The sequence below is a fragment of the Manihot esculenta genome, chromosome 7 (genome assembly GCF_001659605.2).
Source record: "Manihot esculenta cultivar AM560-2 chromosome 7, M.esculenta_v8, whole genome shotgun sequence".
In the NCBI taxonomy this organism is placed as follows: Eukaryota; Viridiplantae; Streptophyta; class Magnoliopsida; order Malpighiales; family Euphorbiaceae; genus Manihot; species Manihot esculenta.
This window is the reverse complement of record NC_035167.2, coordinates 34345467-34365169: the sequence shown is the minus strand read 5'-3', so window position 1 is coordinate 34365169 and position 19703 is coordinate 34345467. Positions and strand designations below refer to the sequence as shown.

The following is a 19703-nucleotide window of genomic DNA, read 5'->3' as shown; positions in this document are numbered from 1 at the left end:
CCCAGTGAGTAGAACTATAAAACATGTGATTAAAACATGATCTCATGGAATGTATCACATCACATACAAGCCACATCAAGGGTAAACCTGTCACCAAGTAGTCCCAGCATCATATCTGTGCCAGGGCGTAGTCAAAGGCTCCTGGTCTTCCTGTAAACATAACATAACTTACACTGCCCCAGGGCCTTATTAGGCACCTGGTCTTGGCGTCCCTTTCTGTGCCAGGGCGTAGTCAAAGGCTCCTGGTCTTTCTTATCTCTGCCAGGGCGTAGTCAAAGGCTCCTGGTCTTTCTGGGGGACTATTGGATCATCCAGCATTTACCCACATCAACAACATAGTATGCCATGCAACATATTCATGATATCTAATGCAATCAACCTAAAACATAGTCATGATGAATGAAATATGCTAAAGGCATTTAACTTCTCATATTTAAAAGATTAAGTTTAGTTCCACTCACCTCTGGCTGACTCTGAACTAACTCTGCAGGTTCTAAAGCAGTGCTCACTGCTGATCTCTCTGGTTCCTCTGGTCCGTTCCTACACAGGTGGACTCAAATGAGGGACCAAACTAACACAAGAACATCTCTATAAAACCCCCCCAAAACCCCCCTAAGAGATCCTAAAACAATCCCATAAAGCATGCAAAAGAAGGCTGGACAGGGCACCTTCGGCGGCAGGTTCAGCGGCCGAAAGTCCTCTCCAGAGACGAAACTTGCCTACTTTCGGCGGCCGAACTCCATATTTCGGCGGCCGAACTCCATATTTCGGCGGCCGAAAGTCCTTTCGGGGGCAAGGTTCGGAGACTGAAAGCACTCCAGAGCCGGAAGTCCATAACCTTCGGCGGCACTTTCGGCGGCCGAAACTCCACTCCAGAGCCGAAAGTCCAAACTTTCGGGAGTGAGCTTAGGCAGCCGAAACCACCTCCTTAGCACGTTCGGCGGCCGAACCCTCCTTCGGCGGCCGAACCTGGTTTCTGCAACAGGGCAGAACCTTGCTCAACACATGCACAACTTCCCCCAAACTTGGTCAAACATGCATCTCAACAAACACAACCAACATATACTCAAGTATATGCATAAAGGGGTCCAAAACTAACCTATAACCCCAAGCAACAACATCACAACATCACATAATCATGCTTTTACACAAATCTCACATAAAACCCTACTTAACCTAAACATGCATACTACCCAAACAACTTGCATAAAACTTGCTTAAAACTTGCTTAAAACATTAAAAGATGTCAAGAAACTTCACTTACCTCTGAAAAACAAGAGGATGAAGGATTCTAACGTTGAGTTATGAAGAAAACACTCCTCAAAGCTCCAAACTTCAAATCTTGGGTTTTATGCTCAAAAACTTCAAAACAATATGAAAATCCATCAAAACCATGAAAGATTTGAGAAAACACATAAATCACTCAAAGAAGATCAAGTCTCACCTCAGCTCGTGCAAGTGGAAAGAAAATCTTATCCATTTGACCGACCTAGGGCCTTTTATAGGTGGCTGGCCAGACCATCTACGGCGGCCGAATGTGAAACCCGAAAGCCATGCAAGTTCGGCGGCCAAACCTGGCTTTTCTGCCTTGGTGCTTTTCCTTTCAAAAACTCATTTCCTTTAAGCTTAAACCCTTAAAACAAGTTAAAATACTTTATAAAACATATGTATTACCCTTCTAGAGGGTCCCGACACCCGAGATTCCACCGGACTACACGAATTCCGATGCCGGACTCTAGCCGGGTATTACATCTATTGATTTATATTTGGTTGTTTCCGTATTTTATTTTTCACTATACTCATTATTTTTATCTACATTTATGCCTCAAATTTCTGCTATGAATTTTACACCAACTGTGTTATTTATTGATATAGGTATAAGTTTAGGAATTAGTAAGGGTGGATATATTGCTAATATAGCTTTGGGACTGGGTATTGTAATTTTTATCCTAAAAAATTTTTTAACTAATTTGAATATAAATAGTCGAAGTTGCTGTCTCTGCAAGATCCATCCAAATAAGATTCCTCTAATTCATAGGTATAATTAATTTTTTTTTTGTTTAGCGGCTTTATTTATGATTTTCAGTATATTATTCTATATTTTATTTAGTGAATATTTTCACTTTTTTTAATTAAATTTATTTTTTTATTCAGCATTTAGGTCGGAGGTAGAGTGAAGAATGAATTCAGAGATTATTATTTATATAGACATTGAAATTATAGTGACCTTAAATTTGAATTTGTAGCAGTTAATTTTATTTTGATTTTGTGTGCATTCTCTTTGTAAATTGAGTGGCTATTTTGTGTGCATTCAATACATATAATTGCATTCTCTTTGTGAATTAGAAATAAGTGAGGGCCAAAGTCTGTGTTATTTTTCAGAGAAAATATTAGAGATCCTCACCCGATTAAGATTTTAAGAATCGGTGCTTTTGATTAAGATTTTTAAGTATTGTTGCTTTCTTTGAGGAGTTGGATTCTTTCTCTTATCTGAATTCAAACCAAGGCCTCCCATCCCTTGAATGGTTACTGATATATGGAGATGTTGAAGATAGAATCAAGTCTATCCCACATCAACTCCCTCAAGGATTTGTACTTGTGGAATTTCAATGGGACAGAAGCATTGCCAGAGTGGTTGGGTAACCTTCAATCTCTTCGTAACCTAAGCATTTCCAATTGTGAGAATTTGAAGTATTTTCCTTCAGCTACAGTCATGCAACGCCTCTCCAATTTAAGGGAACTTTGCATTCTTGGTTGTCTGTTCCTTGGGAAAAATTGCGCCAAGGGCAGTGGCTCTGAATGGTCCAAGATTTCTCATGTGCCGTATATTTATATACGTAAGATCCATCATTGGCCTCGCTATTTCTCTTGAAGATGATTTTATATTTTGAATTTTTCATATATTTTATTTTGTTTATTATTTCGTGGTGGGTGCAGGAGAAGAATGTGTAGGCTGATCAAAAGACAAAGGAAGAATGAGAAGTGGAATAGTTAGGCCATGGATGATGGTTGTTGCTACCCTCAACCTCTTGAGCTTGTAAAAAGGTTTAGCCTTCTTTCATTTACTTTGAATCTTTTCATAAAACCTTGAGCATTTAAGAGTATCAAGAGCCATTAATCCTCCAAGTTTTCCAATCCAAATAGCTATTTGCATTAGGATTGAAGATGATTTTATTTTTTTTAATTGTTTACTTATTATTTTGTTGATTCTTCAGGAGAGTTTGGGATGAGGAAGAGTAGAATTTGGGAGTTATAGATGATTATTGCTGCCCTTAACCTCTGCTGAGAACATCAAATTGAGACAGAAATCTTACCTTGAGCTCTTGAGCTTGTAAAAAGGGTTAGTCTTCTTTCCTGTACTTCCATTTTTTTTTTTTTTTATAAAACCATGCGCTTAGTTAGAGCAATTAATTCTGCTATTATTTCATGTTCCAATCCTAATGACTATTTCTAAGAGAGATCACCAGATTAAATGATTCTGCTATCTTGGCTATAATTTCTGTTCTCCTATTGAGAAAAGTTGTATTTCCATTTTCATATTTATCAAATTATCAATGACAAAGTCTTCTATGAATTTGATTCGCCATATACTTTGAGAACTAAACCACTGAACTAGCTTTATATGTGAATTCTCATGCATTCTCTTCATTCTTTACAAGCAGCAGTGTCAAGATTTGAGTTATTTTCCAGAGAAGATATTTGGCAGCCTCACCCAATTGAGGGATTAGGTATTGGAGATTTCTCAGAGAAATTGGATTCTTTCATTATCTGAATTTAATCCAAGACATCCCATCCTTTGAAATACTAGAGATACATGGGGATTGTGGTGTAGAGTAAAGTCTCTTTCATATCAACTCTAATGCTTCACTGCCCGAAACTCACACTATATGTGTATCTCTATCAAGTGGAATCTTTGCCAGAGTGGTTGGGTAACCTCTCTTCTCTTCAATCCCTGTATATTGTTCATTGCAAGAATTTGAAGTATCTACCTTTACAGATTTATTACTTTTTTTTTTCTCCTCTTTGGGTGTGGACACTGAACAAGCTTTATCTGTGAATTCTCATGTATTTCAATCTCTTTTACATCTCCATTCTTCAAATATTAATTTTAATCATCGTTTGCTTCTTGTGAATAATGACTTCAACTAACAGTGGTAACTCCAATATTCAGCTTGCAACTTGTTTATTTTTAACTGAAACAAGATATTAATTTGACATTAGTCTACGGTTTCACGTATTAAAATGAGGAGATACATTTATAATTGATTTTGGGAGGAATATGTAAAATATATATCTCATATTCAATTTATTTTCTTCCTACAGGATGTTGCTTACCAGTAGATGGTCAACTTATGCTCTTTGAAGTCTGCACCAGAGTGGACTGCCTTAATCTGAAGATTAAAAGGTAAAGTTAAGGTGAGAATTATTACATTTGATTTATTTTTTATACCTTTATGGTTCCATTAATTATTTTTTGCGATTCTGCGTCACTTGTTAACGATTTCATGGGATGCTCTTTTTAATGAAGTATGGGAAGATAAGGATCCTTATACAGTTTAGGGATTTCGTTTATTGTACAATTAGGAAATTTAGGGTTTAATTATTTAGTTTGTTTAGGAAGTTTATTATTTTTAGCTTTTATTTATTTATTATTTTTATTTCCTAATTTTAATTTATTTAATATTTCTAATTAGATTTAATTCTATTCCTAATTTGATTAGGTCCTTAAGCTCTATAAATAGGGCAAATTTTCTGCTATTTTAGCAGTTTTAGATTATGACAATTAAAGGAAGTAATGCAATTTCCTTAATTTGCCTTTGTTCTTCTTTGTTTGACTTGCTCTCTTGGTGATTTTCTTCACAAGTTAGGTTTGGTTCTGCACATTCTACTCCTATGTTTTAATAATTTGGATTTGAAAATCAGTAATATGTAAAGCAAATAGAAAAAAAGAAGAAAAGTTAGTCCTGATTAGGAACACTAATGGGTATCATTTAAAATCCTTGAATGTAGATTTCTGATAATATTACTATTTATTACAGATTGCAAGATAATTTCAGATGCAGAGCTGCACTATTTTCACTGCAATTTTCTGCTTTCATTGAGCTGAGTTGGGAGAATAAAGAAAATTGTTCAACTGAGCATAAAGATAAATGAGACTATCCATTTTGTTTCCGTAGATATTTGAATTTCAGTTACTGGTAAACTCTAATTGCCATCTCACAAATGAAATGTTTGTTATTGTATTTTCGGCGTGAGCCTGGACTTTGGAGCCATTAACTTTGTCCCATGTGAAAGACAAAGAAGCTTTGGAGATTGTTATTGTCGCATGTCATTAGCTCCTTGTGTCATACTAAAGCTTAAGCAGTTGGAACGAACAGAAATAGAGAAGATTGTATCACCGACTTGAGTTTCAGCCTTGAGATCTCAACACGTTGCTAAAATCATTTAGCTGAAAATGAATAGAGGGATGACTGCAATTCCCTTTAAAGTAATGCAGAAAGTCCATCAAAAAGAAGACAAGTGAGAAAAATAAGGGAAAGTATTGTATTGGGTGCTGATGAAGCTTTTGCTGCTTTTTTTTTTAAATAAAATCTCCATTTTTTAGAAAAAAAAAAACCACGTTAAATCTGTTAAGTAGTGACAATGTCAATCATTAATTTAGTATCGAAGAAGATTCAGCTCATATACCATTTGTTTGGAATTAAAATTTTTATAAAAATTTAATTTAATTATTTTTTTTATTTTTCTAATAATTCTTTCATTTAAGATGAAAGAATTTAATGCCTTTTAATTTAAAATTTTTTTATCTAAAAAAAATAAAAATCATGAAATGAATTTTAAAAATTCATTTGAATAGTTTCCATACAAAAGGATATGGGCTGACGTCAAGGAGATGTATCCACCGGTTTGTATTGGCTTCTACAAACAAAGAATTCTGATGACCGCTGGATTTCTTCGCCCCGGTCCTGGGCCTCGACCATAGCTAAAGGCCCAACTCATTCATCCTCCAAGGCCGGGCTCGATCAAGCTTCTCCATTCAGGCCGGCCCAGTCCGCGCAAAGCAAGCCTTCTCCTCTTGGGCTCAGCATCCGGCCTAACTCTCGGCCCAGCCCAGTATCCAGAGCTCTACTCAGACAGCCTGGCAGATCCGCTTGAGCGTACGCACGAGGAGAATCAGAGGCCGTTACGCATGGAGCAGGCGGCTGATACCCTCGTACGCCCGAATCTGTATGTCAGAGACGCGTGTCCCAATCATGGAGAGGCCTTTACACATCATCAGCAAGCAAAGCGAAATGGATAAAAGGGGAGCCTCCTCCCCAGATAGCATAAGTTTTTTGATAAGCTTTTCTAAGCATTATTTTTACAAGACAAAGCCCTTGTAAAACCCTATTCTTTGGATCTTAGATCATCAATTGGCGCCGTCTGTGGGAAACGAAGGAGATCTTTTCATCACCGGAGTTTTCACTTTCAAAACCCACTGAGATCCACGATGGCAAACCACCAAGAAAGTAACCTCAACATTCCAAATGACCTGAGCTCTACCCAAGAAGGGCAGCAGTTCTCCTTTTCTAGCCCTACAACGATGAATAACCAAACGCCTGTTCCCCTTAATCCCTCGCCAAGCTTGGCAGGGAATACTCCACTATGACCCTGTCTAACCAGGACATTCAAACTATGGCTCTCCAGTTACAGACTACCGCCCACTGGTTGGGGCAAATAATGTAGCAGAGGGGCCTCAGCACCCCAGTAAATGCACTCCCAGTGGTGGAGGAACCCAGAACCAATGAGCCCCGACCCACCTCTGACCGCCTCCAAACTAACAGCCACGAGGCCGAGGAAGAGGAAGAACCACAGGCCCGAATCCATAGGAGGAGGGCGAAAGAGATGATAGAAAATGAGGAGGTGGATAACTATTCCGCCGGAACAACTAGAGAGACAGGGACGGAAGTGGAGGAGGAGGAGGAATACAGCCCGGACGACGAGAAGATGAACCAAAAGTTGAAAAGTTGAAAGAGCAGCTCTTAGCCGAGCTAGGTAAGAAAGATCAGAGCCTAACCTCCTTGCCTACTTCTTCTCCTTTTTCAAAGGTGGTGCAGCAAGAGACTGTCCCTAAGAAGTTCATGATGCCGACAACGGCGGCCTACGATGGAGCTGGTAACCCAAGGGAGCATGTCATGAACTATAAAACTTTCATGGAGTTGCAAACTCTGTCAGATGCCTTAATGTGTAAGGTGTTCCCAACAACGCTCTTGGGACCAGCTCGGGCATCGTTCAATAGTCTGGAGGCCGGAAGCATTAAAAGTTTTGGAGATCTTGCTACCCGTTTCATCAGCCGGTTCATAGCCGGGGTGCCAGCAGATAGGAAGACGAGCTATCTGAAAACAGTGAGACAAAAAGCGGGAGAATCACTCAGAGAGTATGTCGCCCGTTTCAACACGGAGGCTCTGCAGATTCCCGAGCTTGATGAAGGAAGGGCGGTAGAGGCCATGCAAAAGGGAACAACCTCTGCCGAGTTCTTTGGCTCTCTAAGCAGGAAACCTCCGACCTCATTGGCTGAGTTGATGAAGAGGGCGGAGCAATATATAAGGCAGGATGATGCCTTGGTGACGAGTAGATTTGCTAAAGAGATGGCAGGAAAAGAGAAAGCCCCGGAGGAAAGGAGGCCGGAGAGACACGAGAAGAAACATGGGAAGAGGCCCGGGCCGTACAAGCAGGCCTGGGAGAGAAGGGATCAAAGGCCTCCTCATCCTCGAGTTCTTGAACCGAGAATGCTCCCTCCTTGGGTTCCTGAGAAGCTAACCCCCCTCAACGCCTCCACAGCCGAAGTGCTCATGGCAGTCCAGGATAAGGAGTTTCTCCAGTGGCCAAAACCCCTGAAGTCGGAGGCAGACCAGAGAAACCCTGACAAGTATTGTCAGTATCACCGGACACATGGCCATGATACAAATAACTGTTTCCAGTTGATTGCGGAGATTGAGAGGTTGATAAAAAGGGGGCATCTCAAGAATTTTGTGAAGAAACTGGAGGGACAGAGGCTTCAGCCCGGTCCGGCAGCTCAGACGCCTAGGAGAATTGGAGCTGGACCAGTGAATGATGGGTCTAGTGGGACCATCAACATGATTGTTGGAGGAACGGGAGGACGGATGAGCCGTCGAGGAAAGAAGAGAAACAGGGAAGGGGAGACCAGCAAGGGTGAAGTAATGCAGATTGTTGAACACTCTCCCGTGACCATCGCCTTCTCTCCGGAAGATGCACAAGGCATTCAGATGCCCCATGATGATGCACTCGTCATTGAGGCTGTCATCAATAACTTTCGGGTGAAGAAGGTTCTGATAGATGATGGGAGTAAAGTCAACTTACTGCCATACCGGGTTTTCCAGCAGATGGGAATTCCCGAAGAACAGCTGGTTCGAGACCAGTCACCAATCAAAGGGATCGGAGGTGCACCGGTGCTTGTTGAGGGAAAGGTGAAGTTGGCTATCACCTTGGGAGAAGCGCCTAGAGCTCGCACTCATCACGATGTATTTGTAGTAGTCAAACTCCCACTGTGCTACAATGCGATTTTGGGGAGGCCCGCGCTGTTCGACTTCGAAGCTGTCACTAGCATCCGGTATTTGGCACTCAAGTTCCCAACAGAGGAAGGAGTGGGAATGGTCCGGGGCAGCCAGGAAGAAGCGAGGGCGGTATACTTGGCCACAGTAACAGAACCAAGCCCAATGGGAGAAGCACTTGACTCGGAAGTTCTGGAGGTCAGGGATGAGACAAAAGAGGCCCGGACAGAGCCAGTTGGAGAGTTGGAGACTTTCTCCTTATCAGAAACAGAGGCAAGCAAGGTCTTCAGTTTCAATGCCGGTCTCATCGAAGAATAGAAGGTTGAAGTAATGGCCCTGATCTGAAGTCACACGCCAACCTTCGCATGGAAGCCTTCAGACATGCCGGGAATTGACCCTAAGGTGATGATGCATAAACTGAATGTCCTTCATGAGGCTAAGCCAATAAAGCAGAAGAAGAGAGTAGTGGGAAGAGAGAAACAGCAGGCCACCCGGGAAGAAGTGCAGAAGCTAGAGGAGGCAGGCTTTATTAGGGAAGTTATGTACCCGCAGTGGTTGGCAAATCCTGTGTTAGTCAAAAAAGCCAATGGCAAATACAGGATGTGCATAGATTTTACCGACCTAAACAAGGCCTGCCCTAAAGATTGTTACCCCCTCCCTGATATTAATAAAATGGTCGACTCAACGGCCGGTTTTGATTATATGTCTTCTTTGGATTTTTTGTAAAAATAATGCTTAGAAAAGCTTATCAAAAACCTTATGCTATCTGGGGAGGAGGCTCCCCTTTTATCCATTTCGCTTTGCTTGCTGATGATGTGTAAAGGCCTCTCCATGATTGGGACACGCGTCTCTGACATACAGATTCGGGCGTACGAGGGTATCAGGCTCCTGCTCCATGCGTAACGACCTCTGATTCTCCTCGTGCGTACGCTCAAGCGGATCTGCTAGGCTATCTAAGTAGGGCTCTGGATACTGGGCTGGGCCGAGAGTTAGGCCGGACGCTGAGCCCAAGAGGAGAAGGCTTGCTTTGCGCGGACTGGGCCGGCCTGAATGGAGAAGCTTGATCGAGCCCGGCCTTGGAGGATGAATGAGTTGGGCCTTTGGCTATGGTCGAGGCCCAGGACCGGGGCGAAGAAATCCAGCGGTCATCAATTGCCCCTTCACCTTCTCGGCAGTTATTGCTCCAACTGCCGAGGGGGTGAATATCAAGAACCATTATGACCGCGTCTGTTCGTGTTCAGGTGCCTTCATAACATCCTTTCATCTTTCTGTTGTTGCGCAGTTTTTGAATCTTATCTGCTTTTTCCCCTTTCTGGCTTTCCTTTATTCTTCGTGTTCTCTGCCGTCTTTGCTTTCCTGTCATCATTATCTGGACATGTCCTTTCTTTCCTTTCCCATGAACATCTGATATTGTCAGCTTAGAGTCTAATATAACTCTATCTTGTGCTAGGGCCTCAGACTTCCGGGTATATATCAACGCCAGCTCTTCTTCATTCTCGAACCCTCTGTTGGAGTAAGGGATTCTTCTGTTTTTGGTTTTCTGTCTGCTTCCTTCTTCCGGCGAGGTTGTCCTATTTTATCTGCGAAGGATCCATTTGACGCCTTCTTCAAATGACTGGAGGTGAGCTTGAGTTTGTATTGCTTTGCTATTCCATAGATTTGCTTTTGTTATCTTGATAGAAAATTGTTCTGACTTGTCTCTGTTTTGAAACTTTTTGCAGTACCTGAGAAACTTTTTGCAGTACCTGAGATAAAGATGAGTCAGTTCAAAATTTTTGAAAATTTGAGGTTACCTCTAAGGAGCCTGAGCGTTGTTTTTGTAATACCCGGCTAGACTCCGGTATCGGAATTCCTACCGTCCGGTGGAATCTCGGATGTCGGAACTCTCTAGAAGGGTAAAAGTATGTTTTTATAAAATGTTTTCATGTTTTTAATGTTTTTAAGTATGATTTTAATGAGTTTTTGCATGAAAAATCTTTGGAGGAAAACACAGGTTCGGCCGCCGAAAGTGAGGTTCGGCCGCCGAACATGCATGTGATTAGGAGGCACGTTAGGCCCCCGAAAGCATGAGCGAGGAAAGTCCAGGTTCGGCCGCCGAAAGTGAAGTTCGGCCGCCGAACATTGCATGCATGCGGAGGCACTTTCGGCCCCCGAACGTGGTCTGGCCAGCCACTATAAAAGGGTCCCTTAGGTCCGCACGGGCGAGCTTTTTCTCCCCCGTTGTCGGCCAAGGTGAGTCTCCGTCGTCCCTCCCTCGATCTTGAGCTTTTCCTTCATTTTTCCATGATTTTTAACAAGTTTATAACTTTTGTTTTGAAGATTTACAAGTTTAGAGCAAGTTTGGAGTTTTGAGGTTCAAGGAGCTCAATCCTCCCATCTTCGAGTCAAGGTCGTTTTCCTCTCGATCTTCAAGAGGTAAGAGCCGATCTTGAGCTCATTATATGTTTTACACAAGTTTTATAAAGTTTTATGGGGTAGAAATGCATGTTAGGATATAGTTGAGCTATGTTAGGTTTTATATGCTTTTTGAACAATGTGGCTTGTTTGTGGATGATTGAAGTGTTGTAGATGGGGTATATGCTAGTTTGAGACCCCTAGGTGTAATGTATGTGAGGTATGCATGTTGTAAAACAAATTTATGCATGATTTGAAGCTTTGGGAGGCAAGAGGTTCGCTAGAACCAAGTTTCTGCCCGTTTGGCAGGAACCAGGTTCGGCAGGAACCAGGTTCGGCAGCCGAAGGGAGTTTCGGCCGCCGAACCCCCTTTGTGGAGGCAGCATTCGGCTGCCGAAGTTGCCCCCGAAAAGAGACTTTCGTCTCTGTCCGGGACTTTCGGCCGCCGAAGGTGCCGCCGAAAGTGCCTGACTTTCAGTTCTGTCCAGGACTTTCGGCCGCCGAAGGTGCCGCCGAAAGTGCCCTGTTCAGCCATTTTATGCATATTTTTGTATGATGTTTTCATGATGTTTTAGGGGGTTTTTGGGGAGTATATTAGAGTTATGTTTATGTATGTTTGGTCCCTCATTGGAGTCCACCTGTGTAGGTTCGGACCCGAGGAACCGAGGACCCCAGCAGTGAGTCAGCTGTGTCAGAGTCTTCAGAGCTAGCCAGAGGTGAGTGGAATACACTTTTAAGTTTTAAATAAATGAAATATAAGTTTTGAGCATGTTCATGCATCATATATGCCATGTAATATTTTAGGGTGTTGCATTAGTATACACGAAGATGTTGCATTGCATATTTTGTTGTTGTTGTGGATGGATGTTGGATGATCTAATAGCCCTCAGTATGACAGGATATGATATGTTATGGATAGACCGGGTGTGGCCTGCACGACGCCCCTGGTATTATGTTATGTAAGAGAAAGTCCGGGTGTGGCCTGCACTACGCCCCTGGCATTGTTGGATTACGTAGAGGGCTGTTAGTGACAAGTCCATCCTTGATGTGATATGTTTGTGATGTGTTGCATTTCATGAAAGGCATGATTTAAAATATAATGTTTTTCCCTATTCTGCTCACTGGGCTTTATAGCTCACCCCTCTCCCCTAACCCCAGATGTGCAGGTACAGGGTAGACCAGGAAGTTAGCCAGAGTTCTGAAGTATGTCTATGTAATAGCTAGATTGTGGACATGACAAAATGTAATTGAAGTTATGTAAGAGTATAAAACAGTTATGTAATGTTATGTATGATATTGAGGATTAGAATGGTGCTTGACCCTACATGTACAGCTGTCCCTCTTATATACATGATCTATAGAGATGTTTACAGTTTATGATGTTATGTTTCAACCAAGCTTATGTATGATGAGATACCCCACTGGAGCATTTGATGAGGGCTCCAGTGGAGGTTTATGTTTATGTTACGTTTATGTACAGGTTATGCTTGGTTGACATGTTGAAATGTTTACAGGTTTATGTTATGTTGGATCATGTATGGGATTGCACAGGTTTACAGGATGTATGTTAGGCTTGCTACGGGTCCCGGCGGCCTTACGCCGATCTGGATCCTAGCGCCGGTAGCGGTCTGGATTTCCGGGCTGTTACAGAGTGGTATCAGAGCGCCTAGGTTCATTTGGTCGGACCTAGAGTGTCGAGCTCATAGATGTCATAGAAGGTCAAGCACAATAGGAAAAGTCATGTCCACTAGGATAGGATGAGTCCTGTCTTTTGATAATGATGTGAAATGCCATGACATTATACATGTGCATTAATGATATGATATGCTTTGTATGCCATGTTTGTGATGCGGGTTCATGTGTTTCCACATGAACCATATGATGCTGATGTTTATGTGATGTGTGCGGTTTTTCAGAAACAGGATGAGAGGAACTCGTCGATCTGCACGATTGACTGGATTACCACCAGAGGATGAGGGCATGAGCGCCCGTCCTCCAGCATTGCCTAGGGCAATGTCTAGCAGGTCTAGCAGGGAAAGGACAGTAAGAGACCCTAGAAGGTCTTTGGATCTGGGAAGAAGCAGATCAGTAAGGGGAACAGTACAGGGAGGTATGTCAGAAGATGTGGGAGATGACATGGATGTTGATCAGAGAAGGGATGGCAGTCTGGGTGTTAGTATGTCAGAAGAGGGTATGGGAGAGTCCCAAGGAGGCACTCAGGCCTCGGGATTTGTTCAGCCACCTCACTACCCGCCCTACACCCAAAATTCCGGGTATTCGATGGGAGGTACATCGGATTTCCCTAGCTTCACCCCATATCCCACACACATGCCATACCCACCATACTATCCATCATATCCACAGTACCCTATGTATCCACCCCCTCCCTACTATCCCAATACAGCAAACCCTACCCCAGGGAATGCTGCACCTCCTCCACCCCCAGCAGAACCAGAGACCCAAGTACCTCAACCTAGCTCATCTGGAGGGAGCAAGGTTAAGATGACCGAATACATGAAGTTGGGTGCTCCTCAGTTTGAAACCGGCGATGACCCATTTGTGTACCTTGAGAGGGTCAAGACCATAACAGATGAGATAGGAGCTGATGACAGCAGAGCCATTCAGATGGCGGGGTTCACCCTAAAATGCAAGAAGGCCCGTGAGTGGTTCAAGAACTATGTGAAACCGAGGGTGGATAGCATGACTTGGGAAGAGTTTGCTAATGATTTTGCAGGATGGGCTTTCCCTGATAGCTCAAGGGAACAAAAGATGTTAGAGTTCGAACAATTAAGGCAGACTGATGATATGAGTGTAGATGAATACACTGACAGTTTTATGGAGTTGCTGCCATTTGCTGGGCAGAATCTTGACACAGATCAGAAAAAGTCAAGGAGGTATATCATGAGGCTCCATTCCAGGTATTCCTCCTTGATACAGTCAGCAGATAGAGAGAGTTTCCACGTCATAGTGGATATGGCTAGAAGGATGGAGGCTAGTGCTATCATCGAGGGGAAAGTTAAACAGTCAGTGGCACAGCCTTCTGGTTCCAAGACCCCAGGTGGGGGAACTATAGACCCTTCTTCTTTGAAATCAGGCAGTAAAAAGTGGGACAGAGGCCTCAGAAAATCCAAGAAGAACAAGTTCTGGAGCAAGATCAAGTCAGGTCTGGGACTAGGAAGTGGCTCGAGCTCGGGTGCGGATAATGCTGTTTGTGCAAGGTGTGGTAGGCAACACTGGGGAGTGTGCCGGGTTGGGATGACAGCCTGCTACAGATGTGGGCAAGAGGGACACCTGTCACGGGAATGTCCTAGAGCAATTCATACAGCACCGTCCCAGCAGACAGCATCAGGTAGTGTGGCGCAGCCAGTAGCTCCAGCCGCTACACAGGCCAGTGGCAGAGGCAGAGGGAGAGGGTCAGCTTCTTCCTCAGCAGGGTTCAGAGGTGAAGGTCCGTCAGCCCCAGCAAGGATCTTTACCATGACACAGCAGGAGGCTAACACATCCAACACCGTGGTGGCAGGTAATCTCATCATTGGGTGTTCTGATGTGTATGCATTGATGGACCCTGGTGCATCTCATTCGTTCATTGCTCTGAGGGCCGTAGAGAGGTTGGGATTGATGATGTCTGGGTTAGAGTGCCCCCTATGGGTCAGTGGACCCAAATGTGACCCATCAGTGGCAGAGTCAGTCTGCCATTGTAGCCCAGTTTTTGTTGAGGGAAGATGCATGTCCGCCGACCTTGTGGTTCTAGAGTTGACAGATTTTGACGTCATTCTAGGGATGGACTGGTTATCTACCCATGGTGCTACCTTGGACTGCAGGGACAAGGTAGTCAGGTTCAGAGGTCAGGATGGGTCAGAAGTTGTCTTCAGGGGAGACAGGAGGGGTACACCTAGAGGTTTAATCTCAGCTCTTCAGGCTCGTAGGTTGCTTAGGAGGGGATGTCAGGGATATTTGGCTCATGTGAGAGAGCTAAACAGTCAGGTTAGAGAGCCCGCCTCCGTGCCAGTGGTCAGAGAGTTCTTAGATGTCTTCCCAGACGAGCTTCCAGGATTACCACCTGCTAGGGAGATAGAGTTTGAAATAGAGCTGATGCCTGGAACTAGGCCTATCTCTATTCCTCCCTACAGGATGGCCTCAGCTGAGTTGAAGGAGCTAAAGGAACAGTTGCAAGAGTTGGTGGACAAGGGTTTCATCCGACCGAGTACCTCGCCTTGGGGTGCTCCAGTGCTTTTTGTGAAGAAGAAGGATGGATCCCTCAGGCTTTGTATCGACTACAGACAGTTGAACAAAGTCACCACCAAGAATAAGTACCCGTTGCCAAGGATCGATGATCTATTTGACCAGCTAGCCGGAGCAGGTTGTTTCTCCAAAATAGATCTGAGATCAGGGTACCATCAGCTGAGGATTAGAGAAGAGGATGTACCAAAGACAGCTTTCAGGACCAGATATGGGCACTATGAGTTCCTTGTAATGCCGTTCGGGTTAACCAACGCCCCTGCAGCATTCATGGATCTCATGAACAGAGTGTTTAGACAGTACCTGGATCACTTTGTTATTGTCTTCATAGATGATATCTTAGTGTATTCCAGGAATGCAGAGGAGCATGCCCATCATCTGAGGATAGTTCTGCAGACCTTGAGGGAACATGGCTTGTATGCCAAGTTCTCCAAGTGTGAGTTCTGGTTAAGGAGCATATCATTCTTGGGGCATGTAGTGTCAGAGAATGGAATAGAGGTAGACCCCAAGAAGGTAGAGGCTGTAACTAACTGGCCTAGACCCACCTCAGTGACAGAGATCAGAAGTTTCCTGGGTTTGGCTGGTTATTACAGGAGGTTCGTTCAGGACTTCTCGAAGATTGCAGCTCCTTTGACCAGATTAACCAGAAAGAATAAGAAGTTTGTATGGACCGAACAGTGTCAAGAAAGTTTTGAAGAGCTTAAGAAGAGGTTGACTTCAGCACCGGTGTTAGCTCTGCCAAACAGTAATGAGGACTTCACGGTGTTCTGTGATGCATCCAGAGTAGGCTTGGGTTGTGTGTTGATGCAGAATGGTAGGGTGATCGCTTATGCTTCCAGACAGCTAAAGAGGCATGAGTTGAATTACCCCACACACGATCTCGAGATGGCAGCGGTTATCTTCGCACTCAAGATGTGGAGGCACTACCTCTATGGGGTAAAATGTGAGATCTTTACAGATCATAAGAGCCTGCAGCACATCTTGAGTCAGAGAGAGCTAAATTTGAGACAGAGGAGATGGGTAGAACTGTTGAGTGACTATGATTGCAAAATTCAGTACCATCCGGGTAAGGCTAATGTAGTTGCTGATGCCTTGAGCCGGAAATCACTCGGTAGTCTATCCCATATCACGGCAGAGAGGAGACCGGTGGTGAAGGAGTTTTATAAACTCCTAAATGAAGGTTTACAGTTGGAGTTGTCTGGTACAGGTGCTTTGATTGCACAGATGAGAGTGGCACCCGTGTTTCTAGAGCAGGTGGCTCAGAAACAGCATGAGGACCCAGAATTAGTGAAGATTGCTAGGACTGTTCAGTCAGGCAAGAATGAAGAGTTCCGGTTTGATGAAAAGGGGATCCTCCGTTATGGAAACAGATTATGTGTACCAGATGACATCAGTTTAAAGGGAGACATTATGAGAGAGGCTCATAATGCGAGATACAACGTTCACCCAGGAGCCACCAAGATGTATCAGGATTTGAAGAAAGTGTATTGGTGGCCAGCTATGAAGAGGGAAGTGGCACAGTTCGTGTCAGCCTGCGAAGTGTGTCAGAGGGTGAAGCTGGAACATCAGAAGCCGGCTGGAATGCTTAACCCGCTACCTATTCCAGAGTGGAAATGGGAGAATATAGCTATGGATTTCGTAGTGGGGTTACCGGCAACATCCAACAGACTAGACTCCATATGGGTGATTGTGGACAGACTCACTAAATCTGCTCACTTCATTCCAGTTAGGAGCAACTATTCTGTGGATAAGTTAGCGCAGATCTATGTAGATGAAGTTGTCAGACTGCATGGGGTCCCTGTTTCTATAGTGTCTGATAGAGGGCCCCAGTTCACCTCCAGGTTTTGGCGGAGTCTGCAGAGTGCTATGGGCACCAGGTTGGATTTCAGTACTGCCTTCCACCCCCAGACTGATGGACAGTCAGAGAGGACCATCCAGACGATAGAGGATATGCTCAGGATGTGTGTGCTAGATTTTGGCGGTTCTTGGAGGCAACATCTACCCTTGGTGGAGTTCGCCTACAATAACAGCTATCATGCTAGCATCGGGATGGCTCCATATGAAGCTTTGTATGGGAGGAAGTGCAGGTCACCCGTTTGCTGGGAAGAGGTTGGAGAGAGGTCCTTAGCCGGGCCTGAGCTTGTAGAGATCACCAGCAAGGTGGTGCCCATGATTAGAGAAAGGATCAAGACTGCTATGAGTAGACAGAAGAGTTATGCAGACCTTCGCAGGAAACAGGTAGAGTTTCAGGAGGGAGATCTGGTATTGCTCAAAGTGTCTCCAATGAAAGGGGTGGTTCGGTTTGGTAAGAAAGGTAAGCTAGCTCCACGGTACATCGGACCCTTTAAGGTCTTGCAAAAGGTCGGGAATGTATCATACAAGCTGGACTTGCCTACTTCCATGGAGAGAATCCATCCGGTTTTCCATGTCTCCACGTTGAGAAAGTTTGTGTCAGATCCGGGTAAGGTTCTTAGTGAGCCTGATGTGGAGATCCAAGAGGATCTCACCTATGTTGAGCAGCCAGTACAGATTCTGGACACCAAGATCAGAAAGTTGAGGAACAAGGAAATCCCGATGGTGAAAGTCCTTTGGAACCACCACAATATAGAAGAATGCACCTGGGAGACACGGGAGTCCATGCTCCAGCAATATCCCCATCTCTTTTGAAGGTTAGTATCCATGTGTGCTATGTGTTATGTGTGTATGTTATGTTGTTGTGTTATGCATGTGCTAGTTGAGGAACATTCGGGGACGAATAGTAATACCCGGCTAGACCCCGGTATCGGAATTCCTACATTCCGGCGGATTTTCCATTGGAAGTTGGGATTCGAGGATGTCGGAGCTTGCCCTAAGGGTATAAGAAAGGTTTTTAAGATGTTTTTTTTAAGTGTTTTTATCATGTTTGCATGTTTTGAGTTAAGAAAATTGAGTTTTGAAATGAAAAGGCCAAGGGGACAAAAAGCCAGGTTCGGCCGCCGAAGGTGAAGTTCGGCCGCCGAAAGTTGCATGGTTTCGCATGCACATTAGGCCGCCGAAGGAAGAGTTGGTTGGCCACTACAAAAGCCCCTTTGCCCGAGACTTGAGTGGTAAACACTCTGTTTTTGGGTCAAAGGTAGGTTCAAGCTCTCCTTGGTGTGATTTCTCATGTTTTCTTCAAATCTTGCATGTTTTAACTTGATTTGAGCTTTGTTTTAGAGATTTGAGCAAAAGGAAGCAAAGTTGAGCACTTAGAGAGTTTGATTTAGTTTTCTCCTATCTCCAAGCTTGGATCATCAATCCTCTAGTTCTTCAAGAGGTAAGCATGGATCCTCACCTCCCCTTATGTTTAAAGCAAGTTTTAGAAGTTTTGGAGAGGTTTATGGCATGTTTTGGGGTATAAGCATGAGTTTGAGCATATGTTGCTCATATGCGTTTTGTTGTTGTTTTTGGGGCTTGAACTAGTTTTTAGGCCTCTATATGCATGAGTTATGTTATATGTTAGTTGAGAAGTGTTGGTATGCATGTTATGGGTATTTGATAGGAGTTTGGAGGCTGAGAGCATGAGTTGTGCTCGGATTCTGCCTTTCTGGAGAATCCAGGTTCGGCCGCCGAAGCAAGGTTCGGCCGCCGAACCCCTTGTGGAGGCAGTTTCGGCTGCCAAACCTTGCCCCCGAAAGCTAGGCTTTTGGGTGAGAAAGGGGCTTTCGGCCGCCGAAAGAGGGAGTTCGGCCGCCGAAAGTGCATGAGTTTCGTCTCTGGATGAGACTTTCGGCCGCCGAAGGTGCCGCCGAACATGCATGAGTTTCGTCTCTGGAGGGAGGTTTCAGCCGCCGAACCAGCCGCCGAAAGTGCCCAGTCCAGCCTTCTTTTGCCCATTTTTCCATGCATGCCTATGATGTTTGGGGAGATAGTAGGAGTTATGTTTAAGTACGTTTGGTCCTCATTTGAGTCCACCTGTGTAGGTACGGACCCGAGAGACCAAGGAGGCCCACAGAGTTAGAGTTACAGAGACTGCTCAGCAGTTGACAGAGGTGAGTGGAACAGAACTTTATTTTAAAAGTTACGAACTGTTTTAGCATGATTCATGCATCATTAATGCCATGTTTATGTAGGATGCTTTGCATTAGTATTCACCAAGTTGATGCATTGCATTATTACGTGTATATGTGGATTGGACCGAGGCGATCTCAATAGCCCATAAGTCTGTCATTATTGTATGACCTGTGTGAGCTCCTTTGGGGCCGGGCATTTACCTTGGATGAGTCCTGTGAGAGCCCTTATAGGGTCGGGCACCATGAGTAGTTAGTGAAAGACCTGTGTGAGCTCCTTTGGGGGCCGGGCACTGACAGAGGGAGTTTTGGGATCATGTCCAATCCGAGATGTGAAATGTTTGTGCAGTGATGCATCATATGATAGCATGTTTTAAATGTGATGTTTTTTATAGATTTCGCTCACTGGGCTTTAGCAGCTCATCCCTCTCCCTAACCCCATTTTTTCAGGGCCTCAGAGAAGAGAAAGAGAAAGAGATAGCAAGGGTAA

At 44.1% G+C, this 19703-nt stretch overlaps 1 long non-coding RNA gene across 2 annotated transcripts; it reads left to right on the top strand.

Annotated features, from left to right (window-relative positions):
- Positions 1 to 2760: 2760 nt before the first annotated feature.
- LOC110618497 lies at positions 2761 to 3926 on the top strand. 2 transcript variants are annotated; one of them, XR_002488507.2, is made up of 5 exons: positions 2761 to 2837; positions 2938 to 3045; positions 3216 to 3340; positions 3663 to 3728; positions 3809 to 3926. It is a non-coding gene; the product is annotated as an uncharacterized LOC110618497 (long non-coding RNA). The 2 variants fall into 2 exon arrangements; XR_002488506.2 differs by having other exon boundaries at positions 3663 to 3925.
- Positions 3927 to 19703: the final 15777 nt, after the last annotated feature.